The 19464-nt window shown below is 39.9% G+C and overlaps 1 non-coding gene across 1 annotated transcript; it reads right to left on the bottom strand.

Annotated features, from left to right (window-relative positions):
* Positions 1 to 13083: 13083 nt before the first annotated feature.
* On the bottom strand, positions 13084 to 13191 carry LOC148550898 (small nucleolar RNA R71). The gene has a single exon (XR_015892798.1). It is a non-coding gene; the product is annotated as a small nucleolar RNA R71 (small nucleolar RNA).
* Positions 13192 to 19464: the final 6273 nt, after the last annotated feature.

Genomic DNA, 19464 nt, shown 5'->3' with positions numbered 1-19464 from the left:
AGGAGTTTGAAGCTCGTCACAGTCATTCAATCCTTGAATCCTACTCGGAATACCACAGATAAAGTTTAGACTTTCCGGATTCTCATGAATGCCGCCATCAGTTCTAGCTTATACCACGGAGATTCTGATTAAGAGATCTTAGAGATATTCATTCAATCGGATATAGAACGGAGGTGGTTGTCAGGCACACGTTCATGGTTTGAGGAAGGTGATGAATGTCACTGATCATCACCTTCATCACAGTTAAGCGCGAATGAACATCTTAGATAGGAACAAGCGTGTTTGAATAGAAAACAGAAATACTTGCATTAATTCATCGAGACACAGCAGAGCTCCTCACCCCCAACAATGGGGTTTAGAGACTCATGCCGTCAGAGAATACAAAGTTTAGATCTGAAATGTCATGAGATACAAAATAAGTCTCTAAAAGTTGTTTAAATACTAAACTAGTAGCCTAGGGTTACAAAATATGAGTGGACTATGATGGATGATGCAGAGATCCACTTCTGGGGCCCACTTGGTGTGCTGGGGCCCACTTGGTGTGTGCTGGGGCTGAGACTTTAAGCAATCCACGTGCAGAGGCCATTTGTGGAGTTGAACGCCAGTTTTTGTGCCAGTTTGGGCGTTCAACTCTAGTTTTTGATCCTTTTCTGGCGCTGGACGCCAGAATTGGGCAGAGGACTGGCGTTGAACGCCAGTTTACGTCGTCTATTCTTGTCCAACAGCATCAGCAGTCCTTTTTCAGCCTGAATCAGATTTTTGCTCAGCTCCTTCAATTTCAGCCAGAAAAATACCTGAAATTACAGAAAAACACACAACTCATAGTAAAGTCCAGAAATATGAATTTTTCCTAAAAACTACTAGAAATAGACTAAAAATTAACTAAAACATACTCAAAACTATATGAAATTATCCCCAAAAAGCGTATAAAATATCCGCTCATCACAACACCAAACTTAAACTGTTGCTTGTCCTCAAGCAACTAGACAAATAAAATAGAAGACTAATAGGTTGAGAAGCAATAATATCTCAGAGTTTTTGAATGAAGCTCAGATTCTAATTAGATGAGCGGGACTAGTAGCTTTTTGCTTCTGAACAGTTTTGGCATCTCACTTTATCCATTGAAGCTCAGAGTGATTGGCATCTATAGGAACTCAGAATTCAGATAGTGTTATTGATTCTCTTAGTTCAGTGTGATGATTCTTGAACACAGCTTCTTTATGAGTCTTGGCCGTGGCCCTAAGCACTTTGTTTTCCAGTATTACTACCGGATACATAAATGCCACAGACACATAACTGGGTGAACCTTTTCAGATTGTGACTCAGCTTTGCTAAAGTCCCCAATTAGAGGTGTCCAGAGTTCTTAAGCACACTCTTCTTTTTGCTTTGGACCTTGACTTTAACCGCTCAGTCTCAAGTTTTCACTTGACACCTTCACGCCACAAGCACATGGTTAGGGACAGCTTGGTTTAGCCGCTTAGACCAGGATTTTAGTCCTTTAGGCCCTCCTATCCACTGATGCTCAAAGCCTTGGGATCCTTTTTAATTGCCCTTGCCTTTTGGTTTTAAGGGTTATTGGCTTTTTCTGCTTGCTCTTTTTTTTTTTTTCTGCAAGCTTTGTTCTTTGCTGCTTTTTCTTGCTTCAAGAATCATTTTTATGATTTTTCAGATTATCAATAACATGTTTCATGTTCATTATTCTGTCAAGAGCCAACATATTTAACAGTCTTAAACAACAAATTCAAAAGACATATGCACTGTTCAAGCATTCATTCAGAAGACAGAAAGCATTGCCACCACATTTAACCAATTAGAATTTGTTTTATTTAAACTCGAAATTTTATTGCTTCTTATTCAAAAGATCTACTATTTTATTCATGTTTAATGATGATGAGAAAAATAATATAGCTTAATTGGAGATAAAATCAAAATAGATACTAATTACTACTATATGACTCCTAAGGTAAAATTAAAATAAGAACAGTATCACAGAGTTAAGGCTAAGATTAGAACTCAACAACCTTGAGGTTTGGGAAGTGGATGTTCCTCTAGTCTGTGAGGTGCTTGGTCCTTCAAGAGAGAATTTCTTGCGCTTTAGTTCCTTTAAATCACGCCCTTGCTCCTCTTGGAGTGGGTTGTTTTCCTTTAGGGGCCATGATCTTAGTGATCACGGATAAGCACACCAAACTTAGAGCTTTGCTTGTCCTCAAGCAAAAGAAAAAGAAGGAGATGGGTAGAAGGAGAGCTCCTCCCCACCTTCACTGGCGTTTTCTTGCCAGTAAGCTCCCTATCTCTGTTTTGTGTGTAGATTCCTTCTGTAACCCTGTAAACTTATGCAAATGATTCTTTACCTTAGTGTCAGTGAACTTTATATAAACAAATAAAAATAAAAATAGGGCAAAATGCTTAGAGGATTGTTGCCCCATGGCTGGGTTGCCTCCCAGCAAGCGCTTCTTTATTGTCTTTAGCTGGACCTTGCTGAGCTTTTAATCTAGCTTCAGTCTTGAGCATTCTTGCTCAGTGTTGCCTTCAAGATAATGCTTGATTCTCTGTCCATTGACAATGAACTTCTTATCAGAATCAATATCTTGAAGCTCCACATAACCATATGGTGACACACTTGTAATCACGTATGGTCCCCTCCACCGGGATTTCAGTTTCCCGGGGAATAGCCTGAGTCTAGAGTTAAACAACAGGACCTTCTGTCCTGGTTCAAAGATTCTAGATGACAGCTTTTTGTCATGCCATTTTTTTTATTTTTCTTTATAAAGCTTGGCATTTTCGAAAGCTGTGAATCTGAATTCCTCTAGCTCATTTAGCTGGAGCAATCGTTTTTCTCCTGCTAATTTGGCATCTAAGTTTAGGAATCTGGTTGCCCAGTAGGCCTTATGTTCCAGTTCCACGGGCAAGTGGCATGCCTTACCATACACGAGTTGGTATGGAGAGGTCCCTATAGGGGTCTTGAATGCTGTTCTGTAAGCCCACAGAGCATCATCCAAGCTCCTTGCCCAATCCTTTCTACGGGTATTTACTGTCCGTTCCAGGATTCTCTTTAATTCTCTGTTAGAGACTTCAGCCTGCCCATTGGTTTGTGGATGATATGGAGTGGCCACCTTGTGGCGAATTCCATACCGAACCATGGCAGAGTAAAGCTGTTTATTGCAGAAGTGAGTGCCCCCATCACTGATTAACACTCTAGGGACACCAAACCTGCTAAAGATATGTTTCTGGAGGAACTTCAGCACTGTTTTAGTATCATTGGTGGGTGTGGCAATAGCTTCAACCCATTTTGATACATAGTCAACTGCCACCAGGATATAAGTGTTTGAGTATGATGGTGGGAAAGGTCCCATGAAGTCAATTCCCCATACATCAAATAACTCTATTTCCAAGATTCCTTGTTGAGGCATGGCGTAACCATGGGGCAGATTACCAGCTCTTTGGCAACTGTCACAATTACGTACAAACTCGCGGGAATCTTTATAGAGTGTGGGCCAATAGAAGCCACATTGGAGGACCTTGGTGGCTGTTCGCTCACCTCCGAAATGACCTCCATATTGAGATCCATGGCAATGCCATAAGATTCTCTGTGCTTCCTCTCTGGGGACACACCTACGGATAATTCCGTCTGCACATCTCTTAAAGAGATAGGGCTCATCCCACAAGTAGTACTTTGCATCAGTAATTAGTTTCTTTTTTTGTATTCTATTGTACTCCTTGGGTATGAACCTTGCAGCTTTATAGTTTGCAATATCGGTAAACCATGGTGCTTCCTGAATGGCAAATAGATGCTCATCAGGGAATGTCTCAGAGATCTCAAGGAAGGGGAGGGACGTCCCTTCCACTGGCTCTATCCGGGACAGATGATCAGCTACTTGGTTCTCTGTCCCTTTTCTGTCTCTTATTTCTATATCAAACTCTTGCAGAAGCAATACCCATCTGATGAGGCTGGGTTTTGAATCCTGCTTTGTGAGTAGATACTTAAGAGCAGCATGGTCAGTGTACACAATCACCTTTGATCCTACTAAGTAGGATCTGAACTTGTCAATGGCGTAAACCACTGCAAGTAATTCCTTTTCTGTGGTTGTGTAATTTTTCTGGGCATCATTTAAAACGCGACTGGCATAATAAATGACATGCAGAAGCTTGTCATGCCTCTGTCCCAGTACTGCACCAATGGCATGATCACTGGCATCACACATTAACTCAAATGGCAATGTCCAGTCTGGTGCAGAGATGACTGGTGCTGTGACCAGCTTAGCTTTCAGCGTTTCAAACGCCTGTAGGCATGCTGTGTCAAACACAAATGGCGTGTCAGCAGCTAGCAGATTGCTTAGAGGTTTTGCGATTTTTGAAAAATCCTTTATAAACCTCCTATAGAATCCTGCATGCCCCAGAAAGCTTCTGATTGCCTTAACATTGGCAGGTGGTGGTAATTTTTCAATTACCTCTATTTTTGCTTGATCCACCTCTATTCCCTTGTTTGAGATCTTGTGCCCAAGAACAATTCCTTCAGTCACCATGAAGTGACATTTTTCCCAGTTTAAAACTAGGTTAGTTTCTTGGCATCTTTTCAGAACAAGTTTCAGGTGATCAAGACAGGAGCTGAATGAGTCTCCATATACTGAGAAGTCATCCATGAAGACTTCCAGAAATTTTTCCACCATGTTAGAGAAAATAGAGAGCATGCATCTCTGGAAGGTTGCAGGCGCATTGCATAGCCCAAAGGGCATCCTTCTATAAGCAAACACTCCCGATGGACATGTGAATGCTGTTTTCTCTTGATCCTAGGGATCCACTGCAATCTGGTTATAGCTTGAATAGCCATCCAAAAAGCAGTAATAATCATGACCTGCTAGTCTCTCTAGCATCTGGTCTATGAATGGTAAAGGAAAATGATCCTTTCTGGTGGCTGTATTGAGCCTTCTGTAGTCAATACACATGCGCCACCCTGTAACTGTTCTTGTAGGAACCAGTTCATTTTTTTCATTATGAATCACTGTCATGCTTCCCTTTTTTGGGACGACTTGAACATGGCTCACCCAGGGGCTATCAGAAATGGGATAAATAATCCCAGCCTCTAGTAATTTGGTGACCTCTTTCTGCACCACTTCCTTCATGGCTGGATTTAGCCGCCTCTGTGGTTGAACCACTGGTTTGGCATTATCCTCCAATAGGATTTTGTGCATGCATCTAGCTGGGCTTATGCCCTTAAGGTCACCTATGGACCACCCAAGAGCTGTCTTGTGTGTCCTTAGCACTTGAATAAGTACTTCCTCTTCCTGTGAATTTAAAGCAGAGCTTATGATCACTGGAAAAGTGTCACCTTCTCCTAGAAATGCATATTTCAAGGATGGTGGCAGTGGCTTGAGCTCTGGTTTAGGAGGTTTTTCCTCTTTCAGAAGAAAGTTCAGAGGCTCTTTCACGTCCCCTGAATCCTCCAAATCAGGCTGAACATCTTTAAAGATGTTTTCCAACTCTGATTCGAGACTCTCAGCCATGTTGATCTCCTCTACCAAAGAGTCAATAAGGTCAACTTTCATGCAGTCTGTTGATGTGTCTGGATGCTGCATGGCTTTGACAGCGTTCAACTTGAACTCGTCATCGTTGACTCTCAGGGTTATTTCCCCCTGCTGGACGTCAATGAGGGATCGTCCAGTTGCTAGGAAGGGTCTTCCTAGAATGAGAGTAGCACTCTTGTGCTCCTCCATTTCCAGCACAACAAAGTCAGTGGGAAAGGCGAATGGCCCAACTCTGACAATCATGTCCTCAATCACGCCTGATGGGTATTTAGTGGAACCATCAGCAAGTTGGAGACATATCCGGGTTGGTTTAACTTCTTCAGTTAAGCCAAGCTTCCTGATAGTGGATGCAGGTATCAGGTTGATGCTCGCCCCAAGATCGCATAGAGCTGTCTTGGTGCAATCACCTTCTAATATGCATGGTATCAGAAAACTCCCAGGGTCTTTAAGCTTTTCAGGAAAGCTTTTCAGAATGACTGCACTGCATTCTTCAGTGAGGAGAACTCTTTCTATTTCTCTCCACTCCTTTTTATGACTCAAGATCTCTTTCATGAACTTGGCATAAGAAGGTATTTGCTCAAGTGCCTCTGCAAATGGAATCTTTATTTCAAGAGTCCTTAGATAATCTGCAAAGCGAGCAAATTGCTTATCCTGCTCCTCTTTCCGGAGTTTTTGAGGATAAGGTATCTTGGCTTTATATTCCTCAACCTTAGTGGTTAAAGAAGCCTTTTTAGAGGGGTTGTTATCAGCACTTGTGTGTGTCTAATCCCTCACTGGCAATTGAATGCCAGAGTCAGAAGCTGGAGTGACGTTAGACGCCAGCTCACTACCTGTTCCTGGCGCCTGAACGCCAGAAATGTGCCCCTGTTGGGCGTTCAACGCCAGATTCTTGCCTGTTTCTGGCGTTGAACGCCAATCCTGCCTTGTTTCTGGCACTGAACGCCAGTTTTGGGCATGGTCTGGGTGTTCAGCGCCAGCCTTCCACCCATTTTCTGGCGTTTTAGTGCCAGAATTATTTTTCCCTGGGCTCTTACTGTCCTCAGGGGAATCTATGGTGGGTTGCTCATTTCTTGAATTTTTGATGCCTTGAGGTGGGGTATTTAATGTTTTCCCACTTCTTAATTGAACTGCTTGGCATTCTTCTGCTATTTGCTTTGATAGCTGCTGCTTTGTTTGCTTAAACTGTTCTTCCATATGTATATTAGCTATCCTTGTCTCCTGTAACCTGTCTTTGAATTCAGCTAGCTGCTTTGTTAGAAAATCTAATTGCTGATTGAATTCAGTAGCTTGTTTTACAGTACTGAATTCAGCAGTTACTGTTTTAACCTCTTCATTCATGGAAGGGTTGCTGCTTAGATACAGATGCTGATTCCTGGCAACTGTATCAATGAGCTCTTGAGCCTCTTCGATTGTCTTTCTCATATGGATAGATCCACCAGCTGAGTAATCTAAAGACATCTGAGCTCCTTCTGCAAGCCCATAGTAGAAGATGTCTAACTGAACCCACTCTGAAAACATTTCAGAGGGGCATTTTCGTAGCATCTCTCTGTATCTCTCCCAGGCATCATAAAGAGATTCATTATCTCCTTGTTTAAAGCCTTGGATGTCCAGCCTTAGCTGTGTCATCCTTTTTGGAGGGAAATATTGATTCAGGAATTTTTCTGTCAGCTGTTTCCATGTTCTTATGCTGGCCTTTGGTTGGTTATTTAACCACCTCTTGGCTTGATCTTTTACAGCAAATGGAAACAGTAATAGTCTGTAGACATCCTGATCTATTTCCTTATCATGTACTGTGTCAGCAATTTGTAAAAATTGTGCCAGAAACTCTGTAGGTTCTTCCTGTGGAAGACCGGAATACTGGCAACTTTGCTGCACCATGATAATGAGCTGAGGATTCAACTCAAAGCTACTAACTCCAATGGAGGGTATGCATATGCTACTCCCATACGAAGCAGTAGAGGGGTTAGAATATGACCCCAAAGTCCTCCTGGACTGTCCATCTCCACTGATGTCCATGATGGATCTATGGATATAACTTGGACTGATTTATCTTTTTATTTATTTTATTTTATAAGAAGTAAATACTTAAATAAAATAAAATAACTAAAAAGAATTTGAATTTTGAATTTTTTTTTCGTAAAAAAAAAATTTAAAAATAATTAGTTAAAAAAAACAAAATTTTTGAAAAAGAGGGGAGATATTTTCGAAAATTTGAGAGAGAGAGAGTTAGTTAGGTAGTTTTGAAAAAGTTAAGAAACAAACAAAAAGTTGGTTAGTTAGTTGAAACAAATTTTGAAAAGATAGGAAGTTAGAAAAGATATTTTGAAAAGATATTTTTGAATTTAGTGAGGAGAGAGAAAAACAATAAGATAGTACAAGATTTAAAATTTTTAGATCTAATGCTCCTTGTTTTCGAAAAATTTGGAGGGAAAACACCAAGGAACACCAAACTTAAAAATTTTAAGATCAAGACACAAGGAAACTCAAGAACACTTTGAAGACTCACAAGAACACAAGAACATGAAGGAAGAACACCAAACTTAAAAATTTTTAGAAAACCAAACCAAAATTTTCGAAAATCAAAGGGGAATCAACAAGAAAACACCAAACTTAAAGTTTGGCACAAGATTTAATAGAAAAATTATTTTTGAAAAAGGTTTTTAAAAAGAGTATAAAAGATTCTAACCCAATCAAATTAATGTTCTAGCCAAATGAGTTATGGGACCTTATTAGAGTTTGGCACAGGATTTAATAGAAAAATTATTTTTGAAAAAGGTTTTTTTTTTTTTTTTAAATATGATAGCCAATTACCATGAACATAAATACCACGTTCTAATTAACTGAGCTATAAATTTAAAGTGTTTTAACAAGGGATAAATAATAAAAGACTCTAAACCAAAAAAGAGAAGATTTTTCCTAATCTAAGCAACAAAATAATCCGTCAGTTGTTCAAACACGAACAATCCCCGGCAACGGCGCCAAAAACTTGGTGCACGAAATTGTAATGTTACTGTTCACATTACTCTCTTACAACTTCGCACAACTAACCAGCAAGTGCACTGGGTCGTCCAAGTAATACCTTACGTGAGTAAGGGTCGAATCCCACAGAGATTGTTGGTTTGAAGCAATCTATGGTTATCTTGTAAATCTTAGTCAGGAAGTCAATTATGTTTATCAGTTGAATTATGAATAACCAGTAGAGCATAAATTAAAAGTTACTTGTTGTGTAGTAATGGAGAATATGTTGGAGTTTTGGAGATGCTTTGTCTTCTGAATCTCTGCTTTCCTCTGTCTTCTGATTCACGCACGCACGTCCTCCTATGGCAAGCTGTGTGTTGGTGGATCACCGTTGTCAATGGCTACCTTCCATCCTTCCAGTGAAAACTACGCTCACGCGCTCTGTCACAGCACGGCTAATCACCGGTTGGTTCTCGATCCGGTTGGAATAGGATTTACTATCCTTTTGCATCTGTCACTAACGCCCAGCCTTCAGGAGTTTGAAGCTCGTCACAGTCATTCAATCCTTGAATCCTACTCGGAATACCACAGACAAGGTTTAGACTTTCCGGATTCTCATGAATGCCGCCATCAGTTCTAGCTTATACCACGGAGATTCTGATTAAGAGATCTCAGAGATATTCATTCAATCGGATATAGAACGGAGGTGGTTGTCAGGCACACGTTCATGGTTTGAGGAAGGTGATGAATGTCACTGATCATCACCTTCATCACAGTTAAGCGCGAATGAACATCTTAGATAGGAACAAGCGTGTTTGAATAGAAAACAGAAATACTTGCATTAATTCATCGAGACACAGCAGAGCTCCTCACCCCCAACAATGGGGTTTAGAGACTCATGCCGTCAGAGAATACAAAGTTTAGATCTGAAATGTCATGAGATACAAAATAAGTCTCTAAAAGTTGTTTAAATACTAAACTAGTAGCCTAGGGTTACAAAATATGAGTGGACTATGATGGATGATGCAGAGATCCACTTCTGGGGCCCACTTGGTGTGCTGGGGCCCACTTGGTGTGTGCTGGGGCTGAGACTTTAAGCAATCCACATGCAGAGGCCATTTGTGGAGTTGAACGCCAGTTTTTGTGCCAGTTTGGGCGTTCAACTCCAGTTTTTTATCCTTTTCTGGCGCTGGACGCCAGAATTGGGCAGAGGACTGGCGTTGAACGCCAGTTTACGTCGTCTATTCTTGTGCAAAGTATGGACTATTATATATTGCTGGAAAGCCTTCGATGTCTACTTTCCAACGCAATTAGAAGCACGCCATTTCGAGTTCTGTAGCTCCAGAAAATCTACTTTGAGTGCAGGGAGGTCAGAATCCAACAGCATCAGCAGTCCTTTTTCAGCCTGAATCAGATTTTTGCTCAGCTCCTTCAATTTCAGCCAGAAAAATACCTGAAATTATAGAAAAATACACAACTCATAGTAAAGTCCAGAAATATGAATTTTTCCTAAAAACTACTAGAAATAGACTAAAAATTAACTAAAACATACTCAAAACTATATGAAATTATCCCCAAAAAGCGTATAAAATATCCGCTCATCAATGAGTATCTCTTAGATCTCTTAATCGGAATCTTCGTGGTGTAAGCTAGAATGATGGCGGAATTCAAGAGAATCCGAAAAGTCTAAACCTTTGTCTGTGGTATTCCGAGTAGGATTCAATGATTGAATGACTGTGACGAGCTTTAAACTCGCAATTGCTGGGTGTAGTGACAGACGCAAAAGGATAGTAAATCCTATTCCAGCATGATCGAGAACTGACAGATGAATAGCCGTGCCGTGACAGGGTGCGTTGACCATTTTCACTGAGAGGATAGGATGTAACCATTGATAAGGGTGATGCCTCCAGACGATTAGTCGTGCCGTGACAGGGCATCTGGATCATTTTCCCGAGAGAAGACCGAAAGTAGCCATTGACAATGGTGATGCATTACATAAAGCCAGCCATGGAAAGGAGTAAGACTGATTGGATGAAGACAGCAGGAAAGCAGAGGTTCAGAGGAACGAAAGCATCTCTATTCGCTTATCTGAAATTCTCACCAAAGATTTACATAAGTATTTCTATCCCTATTTTATTAATTATTTTCGAAAACCCCATTACTATTTTATATCCGCCTGACTGAGATTTACAAGGTGACCATAGCTTGCTTCATACCAACAATCTTCGTGGGATTCGACCCTTACTCACGTAAGGTATTACTTGGACGACCCAGTGCACTTGCTGGTTAGTTGTGCGAAGTTGTGAACCATGGTATTGGCATCATGTTTTTGGCACCATTACCAGGGAAAGAAAGAGCGATGAATTTTACATAATCAAAGTGTAATCACAATTTCTGCGCACCACCTGCACTTTCAGCATTCCACGCGTACGCATGTTAGACGATGAATTCTAGTGTTTCATGAAGCATGGCTGGTTGTAAAGTCATGTCTAATACGACTGTAGGGCATGTTAGACGTGTCATGTCTGAGTTACATACTAAAGCTTGGCTGGCTATTAAGCCATGCCTGACCCTTTGATTGGAGCTTTAGAGCATAAGATTCCTGGAATTCACATTAAAAATTTTGAATCCTTATTCTTTCTTTTTCAAAATGATTTTCGAAAATTTTAAAATAAAAATACAAAAAAAATCATAAAATCATAAAAATCAAAAATATTTTTGTGTTTCTTGTTTGGGTCTTGAGTCATGTTATAAGTTTGGTGTCAATTGCATGTGCATCTTGCATTTTTCGAAAATTCTCATGCATTCATAGTGTTCTTCATGATCTTCAAGTTGTTCTTGGTAAGTCTTCTTGTTTGATCTTTGCATTTGCATGTTTTGTGTCTTTTCTTGTTTTTCATATGCATTCTTGAATTCTTAGTGTCTAAGCATTAAAGAATTCTAAGTTTGGTGTCTTGCATGTTTTCCTTGCATTAAAAATTTTTCAAAAATATGTTCTTGGTGTTCATCTTGACATTCAAAGTGTTCTTGGTGTTCATCCTGACATTCATAGCATTCTAGCATGCATTCATTGTTTTGATCCATAACTTTCATGCATTGCATCATTTTTCTTGTTTTTCTCTCTCATCATAAAAATTCAAAAATAAAAAAATATCTTTCCCTTTTTCTCTCTCATAAATTCGAAAATTAGATTTGACTTTTTCAAAAAAATTTTAAAATCTGGTTGTTTTCATGAGTCAAATCAAATTTTCAATTTAAAAATACTATCTATTTCAAAAATCTTTTTCAAAAAAATCAAATCTTTTTCATTTTTCTTAGTTATTTTCGAAAATTTTAAAAATACTTTTCAAAAAATCTTTTTCTTATTTTTATATCAAATTTTCGAAAATAACAATAACAATTAATGTTTTGATTCAAAAATTTCAAGTTTGTTACTTGCTTGTTAAGAAAGATTCAAACTTTGAGTTCTAGAATCATATCTTGTGATATCTTGTGAATCAAGTCATTAATTGTGATTTTAAAAATCAAATATTTTTCAAAAAAACTAATTTCAATCATATCTTTTCAAAAATATCTTCTTATCTTACCTTTTTCAAAAATTTGATTTCAAAATATCTTTTCTAACTTCCTAACTTCTTATCTTTTCAAAATTTGTTTCAACTAACTAACTAACTTTTTGTTTGTTTCTTATCTTTTTCAAAACCACCTAACTAACTCTCTCTCTAATTTTCGAAAATATCTCCCTCTTTTTCAAAAATTTCTTTTTAATTAAGTAATTATTTCAATTTTTTAAAATCTTAATTTTCGAAAATTACTAACCTTTTTCAAAAACTATTTTCAAAAATCACTAACTCTCTTTCAAAAATTATTTTTGAAAATTCCCCTTCTCTCTCATCTCCCTCTATTTATTTATTCATCTACTAACACTTCATCTCACCCAAATTCGAACCCTCTCTTCCATCTGTGTTTGAATTTCTTCTTCTTCTTTTCTTCTAACTCACACTGAGACCTCTATACCGTGGTAAAAAGGACCCCTATTATTATTATTTTTCTGTTCTCTCTTTTTCATATGAGCAGGAGCAAGGACAAGAACATTCTTATTGAAGCAGATCCAGAACCTGAAAGGACCCTGAAGAGGAAACTAAGAGAAGCTAAATTACAACAATCCAGAGAGAACCTTTCAGAAAATTTCGAACAAGAAGAGGAGATGGCAGCCGAAAATAATAATAATGCAAGGAGAATGCTTGGTGACTTTACTGCACCTAATTCCAATTTACATGGAAGAAGCATCTCCATTTCTGCCATTGGAGCAAACAACTTTGAGCTGAAACCTCAACTAGTTTCTCTGATGCAGCAGAACTGCAAGTTTCATGGACTTCCATCTGAAGATCCTTTTCAGTTCTTAACTGAATTCTTGCAGATATGTGATACTGTTAAGACTAATGGAGTAGATCCTGAAGTCTACAGGCTCATGCTTTTTCCTTTTACTGTAAGAGACAGAGCTAGAGTATGGTTGGACTCTCAACCTAAGGATAGCCTGAACTCTTGGGATAAGCTGGTCAAGGCTTTCCTAGCCAAGTTCTTTCCTCCTCAAAAGTTGAGCAAGCTTAGAGTGGATGTTCAAACCTTCAGACAAAAAGAAGGTGAATCCCTCTATGAAGCTTGGGAGAGATACAAAGGACTGACCAAAAAGTGTCCTTCTGACATGCTTTCAGAATGGACCATCCTGGATATATTCTATGATGGTCTGTCTGAGTTATCTAAGATGTTATTGGATACCTCTACAGGTGGATCCATTCACCTAAAGAAAACGCCTGCAGAAGCTCAAGAACTCATTGACATAGTTGCAAATAACCAGTTCATGTACACTTCTGAAAGGAATCATGTGAATAATGGGACGCCTATGAAGAAGGGAGTTCTTGAGATTGATACTCTGAATGCCATATTGGCTTAGAACAAAATATTGACTCAGCAAGTCAATATGATTTCTCAGAGTCTGAATGGAATGCAAGCTGTATCCAACAGTACTCAAGAGGCATCTTCTGAAGAAGAAGCTTATGATCCTGAGAACCCTGCAATAGCAGAGGTGAATTACTTAGGTGAACCTTATGGAAACACCTATAACTCATCATGGAAAAATCATCCAAATTTCTCATGGAAGGATCAAAAGCCTCAACAAGGCTTTAATAATGGTGGAAGAAACAGGTTTAGCAATGGCAAGCCTTTTCCATCATCCACTCAGCAACAGACAGATAATTCTGAGCAGAACCCATCTAGCTTAGCAAACTTAGTCTCTGATCTATCTAAGGCCACTGTGAGTTTCATGAATGAAACAAGGTCTTCCATTAGAAATTTGGAAGCACAACTGGGCCAGCTGAGTAAAAGGATCACTGAAATCCCTCCTAGCACTCTCCCAAGCAATACAGAAGAAAATCCAAAAGGAGAGTGCAAGGCCATTGACATAACCAAAATGGCCGAACCCAATGAGGGAGAGGAGGACGTGAATCCCAAGGAGGAAGACCTCCTGGGACGTCCAGTGATCAATAAGGAGCTTCCCTCTGAGGAACCTAAGGACTCTGAGGCTCATCTAGAGACCATAGAGATTCCATTGAACCTCCTTATGCCATTCATGAGCTCTGATGAGTATTCCTCTTCTGAAGAGAATGAGGATGTTACTGAAGAGCAAACTGCCAAGTTTCTTGGTGCAATCATGAAGCTGAATGCCAAATTATTTGGTATTGAAACTTGGGAAGATGAACCTCCCTTGTTCATCAATGAACTAAGTGATCTGGATCAACTGACATTGCCTCAGAAGAAACAGGATCCTGGAAAGTTCATAATACCTTGTACCATAGGCACCATGATCTTTAAGGCTCTGTGTGACCTTGGTTCAGGAATAAACCTCATGCCCCTCTCTGTAATAGAGAAACTGGGAATCTATGGGGTGCAAGCTACTAAAATCTCATTAGAGATGACAGATAATTCAAGAAAACAGGCTTATGGACAAGTAGAGGACGTGTTAGTAAAGGTTGAAGGCCTTTACATCCCTGCTGATTTCATAGTCTTAGATACTGGGAAGGAAGAGGATGAATCCATCATCCTAGGAAGACCTTTCCTAGCCACAGCAAGAGCTGTGATTGATATGGACAGAGGAGAATTGATCCTTCAATTGAATAAGGACAACCTTGTGTTTACAACTGAAGGATCTCTCTCTGCATCCATGAAGAGGAAGCAGAAAAAGCCTCTCTCAAAGCAGAGTCAAACAAAGCCCCCACAGTCAAACTCTAAGTTTGGTGTTGGGAGGCCACAACCAAACTCTAAGTTTGGTGTTGAAATCCCATATCCAAACTCTAAGTTTGGTGTTGGAGAGTCTCAACAATGCTCTGAACATCTGTGAGGCTCCATGAGAGCCCACTGTCAAGCTATTGACATTAAAGAAGCGCTTGTTGGGAGGCAACCCAATTTTTATTTATCTAACTATATTTTTTTAGTTATATGTCTTTATAGGTTCATGATCATGTGGAGTCACAAAATAAATATAAAAATTGAAAACGGAATCAAAAACAGCAGAAGAAAAATCACACCCTGGAGGAAGCATCTGCCTGGCGTTCAATGCCAGAACAGAGCATGGTTCTGGCACTGAACGCCTAAAATGGGCAGCATCTGGGCGTTGAACGCCAGAACAAGCATGGTTCTGGCGTTCAACGCCAGAAATGGGCAACAAATGGGCGTTGAACGCCCAAAATGGGCACCAACCTGGCGCTGAATGCCCAGAGTTGTGTGCAAAGGCATTTTACATGCCTAATTTGGTGCAAGAGTGTAAATCCTTGAACACCTCAGAATCTGTGGACCCCACAGGATCATCTCAGGATCTGTGGACCCCATAGGATCCCCACCTACCTCCACTCACTTCTTCTCATCCCTCACCACTCTCTTTCACACAATCCCATTAACACTCTTCCCCAAAACCCTTCACCAATCACCTCAATCTCTCTTCCCCATCACCTCTTCCCCACTCACATCCATCCACTCTTCCCTATAAACCTACCTCATAAACTCCACCTACCCTCAAAATTCAAAACCAATTTCCCACCCAAACCCACCCATATGGCCGAAACCTTCCCCCCTCCCTTCCCTATATAAAGCCCTCCATTCTTCTTCAAATTCACACAACACAACCCTCTCTTCTCTTCTTGGCCGAAATACAACCCCTTCTCCCTCTTCTCCATCTTTTTCTTCTTCTTCATCTATTCTTTCTTCTCTTGCTCGAGGGTGAGCAAAATTCTAAGTTTGGTGTGGTAAAAGCATAAGCTTTTTGTTTTTCCATTATCATTGATGGCACCTAAGACCGGAGAATCCTCTAGAAAGGGGAAAGGGAAGACAAAAGCTTCCACATCCGAGTCATGGAAGATGGAAAGATTCATCTCCAAAGCTCATCAAGACCACTTCTATGATGTTGTGGCCAAGAAGAAGGTGATCCCTGAGGTCCCTTTCAAACTCAAAAGAAATGAGTATCCGGAGATCCGACATGAAATTCAAAGAAGAGGTTGGGAAGTTCTAACAAATCCCATCCAACAAGTCGGCATCCTAATGGTTCAAGAGTTCTATGCCAATGCATGGATCACCAAGAACCATGATCAAAGTAAGAACCCGGATCCAAAGAACTATGTTACAATGGTTCAGGGAAAATACTTAGATTTTAGTCCGGAGAATGTAAGGTTGGCGTTCAACTTGCCAAACATGGAAGAGAACGCACGCCCCTACACAAGAAGGGTCAACTTTGATCAAAGGTTGGACCAAGTCCTTATGGACATATGTGTGGAAGGAGCTCAATGGAAGATTGACTCCAAAGGCAAGCCGGTTCAACTAAGAAGATTGGACCTCAAGCCTGTGGCTAGAGGATGGTTGGAATTCATCCAATGCTCCATCATCCCCACTAGCAACCGATCTGAAGTTACTGTGGATCGGGCCATCATGATTCATAGCATCATGATTGGAGAGGAAATAGAAGTTCATGAAGTCATCTCTAATGAACTCTACAAAATAGCCGAAAAGTCATCCCCCATGGCAAGGCTAGCTTTTCCTCACCTTATTTGCCATCTATGTTACTCAGCTGGAGCTTTCATAGAAGGAGACATTCCCATTAAGGAAGAGAAGCCCATCACTAAGAAGAAGATGGAGCAAGCAAGAGAGCCCAATCATGGAGCTCAAGAGGCGCAAGAAGCTCATCACCATGAGATCCCGGAGATGCCTCAAATGCAATTTCCTCCACAAAACTATTGGGAGCAAATCAACACCTCCCTAGGAGAATTAAGTGCCAACATGGGACAATTAAGGGTGGAACATCAAGAGCACTCCATCATGCTTCATGAAATAAGAGAAGATCAAAAAGCAATGAGGGAGGAGCAACAAAGACAAGGAAGAGACATAGAAGAGCTCAAGGACATCATTGGTTCCTCAAGAAGGAAACGCCACCATCACTAAGGTGGATTCATTCCTTGTTCTTATTTCTTCTGTTTTTCATTTTCTATGTTATGTGCTTATCTATGTTTGTGTCCTCATTACATGATCGTTAGTAACTTTGTCTTAAAGTTATAATTGTCCTATGAATCCATCACCTCTCTTAAAAAAATATTTTAATTCAAAAGAACAAGAAGTACATGAGTTTCAAATTTATCCTTGAACTTAGCTTAATTATATTGATGTGGTGACAATGCTTCTTGTTTTCTGAATGTATGCTTGAACAGTGCATATGTCTTTTGAAGTTGTTGTTTAAGAATGTTAAATATGTTGGCTCTTGAAAGAATGATGACTAGGAGACATGTTATTTGATAATCTAAAAAATCATAAAAATGATTCTTGAAGCAAGAAAAAGCAGCAAAGAACAAAGCTTGCAGAAAAAAAAATATAGGCAAAAAAAATTAGAAAGAAAAAGAAAAAGCAAGCAGAAAAAGCCAAAAGCTCTTAAAACCAAGAGGCAAGAGCAAAAAGCCAATAAACCTTAAAACCAAAAGGCAAGGGCAAATAAAAAGGATCCCAAGGCTTTGAGCATCAGTGGATAGGAGGGCCTAAAGGAATAAAATCCTGGTCTAAGCGGCTAAACCAAGCTGTCCCTAACCATGTGCTTGTGGCGTGTAGGTGTCAAGTGAAAACTTGAGACTGAGCGGTTAAAGTCAAGGTCCAAAGCAAAAAAAAAAAAAGAGTGTACTTAAGAACTCTGGACACCTCTAATTGGGGACTTTAGCAAAGCTGAGTCACAATCTGAAAAGGTTCACCCAATTATGTGTCTGTGGCATTTATGTATCCGGTGGTAATGCTGGAAAACAAAGTGCTTAGGGCCACGGCCAAGACTCATAAAGAAGCTGTGTTCAAGAATCATCATACTGAACTAGGAGAATCAATAACACTATCTGAACTCTAAGTTCCTATAGATGCCAATCATTCTGAACCTCAATGGATAAAGTGAGATGCCAAAACTATTCAAGAGGCAAAAAGCTATAAGTCCCGCTCATTTGATTGGAGTTATGTTTCATTGATAGTTTGGAATTTATAGTATATTCTCTTCTTTTTATCCTATTTGATTTTCAGTTGCTTGGGGACAAGCAATAATTTAAGTTTGGTGTTGTGATGAGCGGATAATTTATACGCTTTTTGGCATTGTTTTTAGTATGTTTTTAGTAGGATCTAGTTACTTTTAGGGATGTTTTCATTAGTTTTTATGTTAAATTCACATTTCTGGACTTTACTATGAGTTTGTGTGTTTTTCTGTGATTTCAGGTATTTTCTGGCTGAAATTGAGGGACTTGAGCAAAAATCAGATTCAGAGGTTGAAGAAGGACTGCTGATGTTGTTGGATTCTGACCTCCCTGCACTCAAAGTAGATTTTCTGGAGCTACAGAACTCAAAATGGTGCGCTTCCAATTGCGTTGGAAAGTAGACATCCAGGGCTTTCCAGAATTATATAATAGTTTATACTTTGCTCGAGGATAGATGACGTAAACTGGCGTTCAACACCAGCTATCTGCCCAATTATGGAGTTCAGCGCCAGAAATGGATCAAAAACCAGAGTTGAACGCCAGAAATGGATCAAAACCTGGCGTTCAACTCCACAAATGGCCTCTGCACGTGGAAAGTTAAAGCTCAGCCCAAGCACACACCAAGTGGGCCCCGGAAGCGGATTTATGCATCAATTACTTACTTTTGTAAACCCTAGCAGCTAGTTTATTATAAATAGGACTTTTTACTATTGTATTAGTCATCTTGGAACATCTTTGAATCTTTGGAATTATATTTGGACGCCTGGTTCTTAGATCAGAGGGGCTGGCCATTCGGCCATGCCTGGACCTTTCACTTATGTATTTTCAAACGGTAGAGTTTCTACACTCCATAGATTAAGGTGTGAAGCTCTGCTGTTCCTCAAAGATTAATGCAAAGTACTACTGTTTTCTATTCAATTCATCTTATTTCGGTTCTAAGATATTCATTCGCTCTTCAACCTGAATGTGATGAACGTGACAATCATCATCATTCCCTATGAATGCGTGCCTGACAACCACTTCCGTTCTACCTTCGACTGAATGAGTATCTCTTAGATCTCTTAATCAGAATCTTCGTGGTGTAAGCTAGAATGATGGCGGCATTCAAGAGAATCTGGAAAGTCTAAACCTTGTCTGTGGTATTCCGAGTAGGATTCAATGATTGAATGACTGTGACGAGCTTCAAACTCGCGATTGCTGGGCGTAGTGACAGACGCAAAAGGATAGTAAATCCTATTCCAGCATGATCGAGAACCGACAGATGAATAGCCGTGCCGTGACAGGGTGCGTTAACCATTTTCACTGAGAGGATAGGATGTAACCATTGACAAGGGTGATGCCTCCAGACGATTAGCCGTGCTGTGACAGGGCATCTGGATCATTTTCCCGAGAGAAGACCGAAAGTAGCCATTGACAATGGTGATGCATTACATAAAGCCAGCCATGGA

Source organism: Arachis ipaensis, chromosome B7 (genome assembly GCF_059453495.1).
Source record: "Arachis ipaensis isolate K30076 ecotype BB chromosome B7, ASM5945349v1, whole genome shotgun sequence".
Classification (NCBI taxonomy): domain Eukaryota; kingdom Viridiplantae; phylum Streptophyta; class Magnoliopsida; order Fabales; family Fabaceae; genus Arachis; species Arachis ipaensis.
This window is presented reverse-complemented; position numbering and strand designations above follow the sequence as displayed.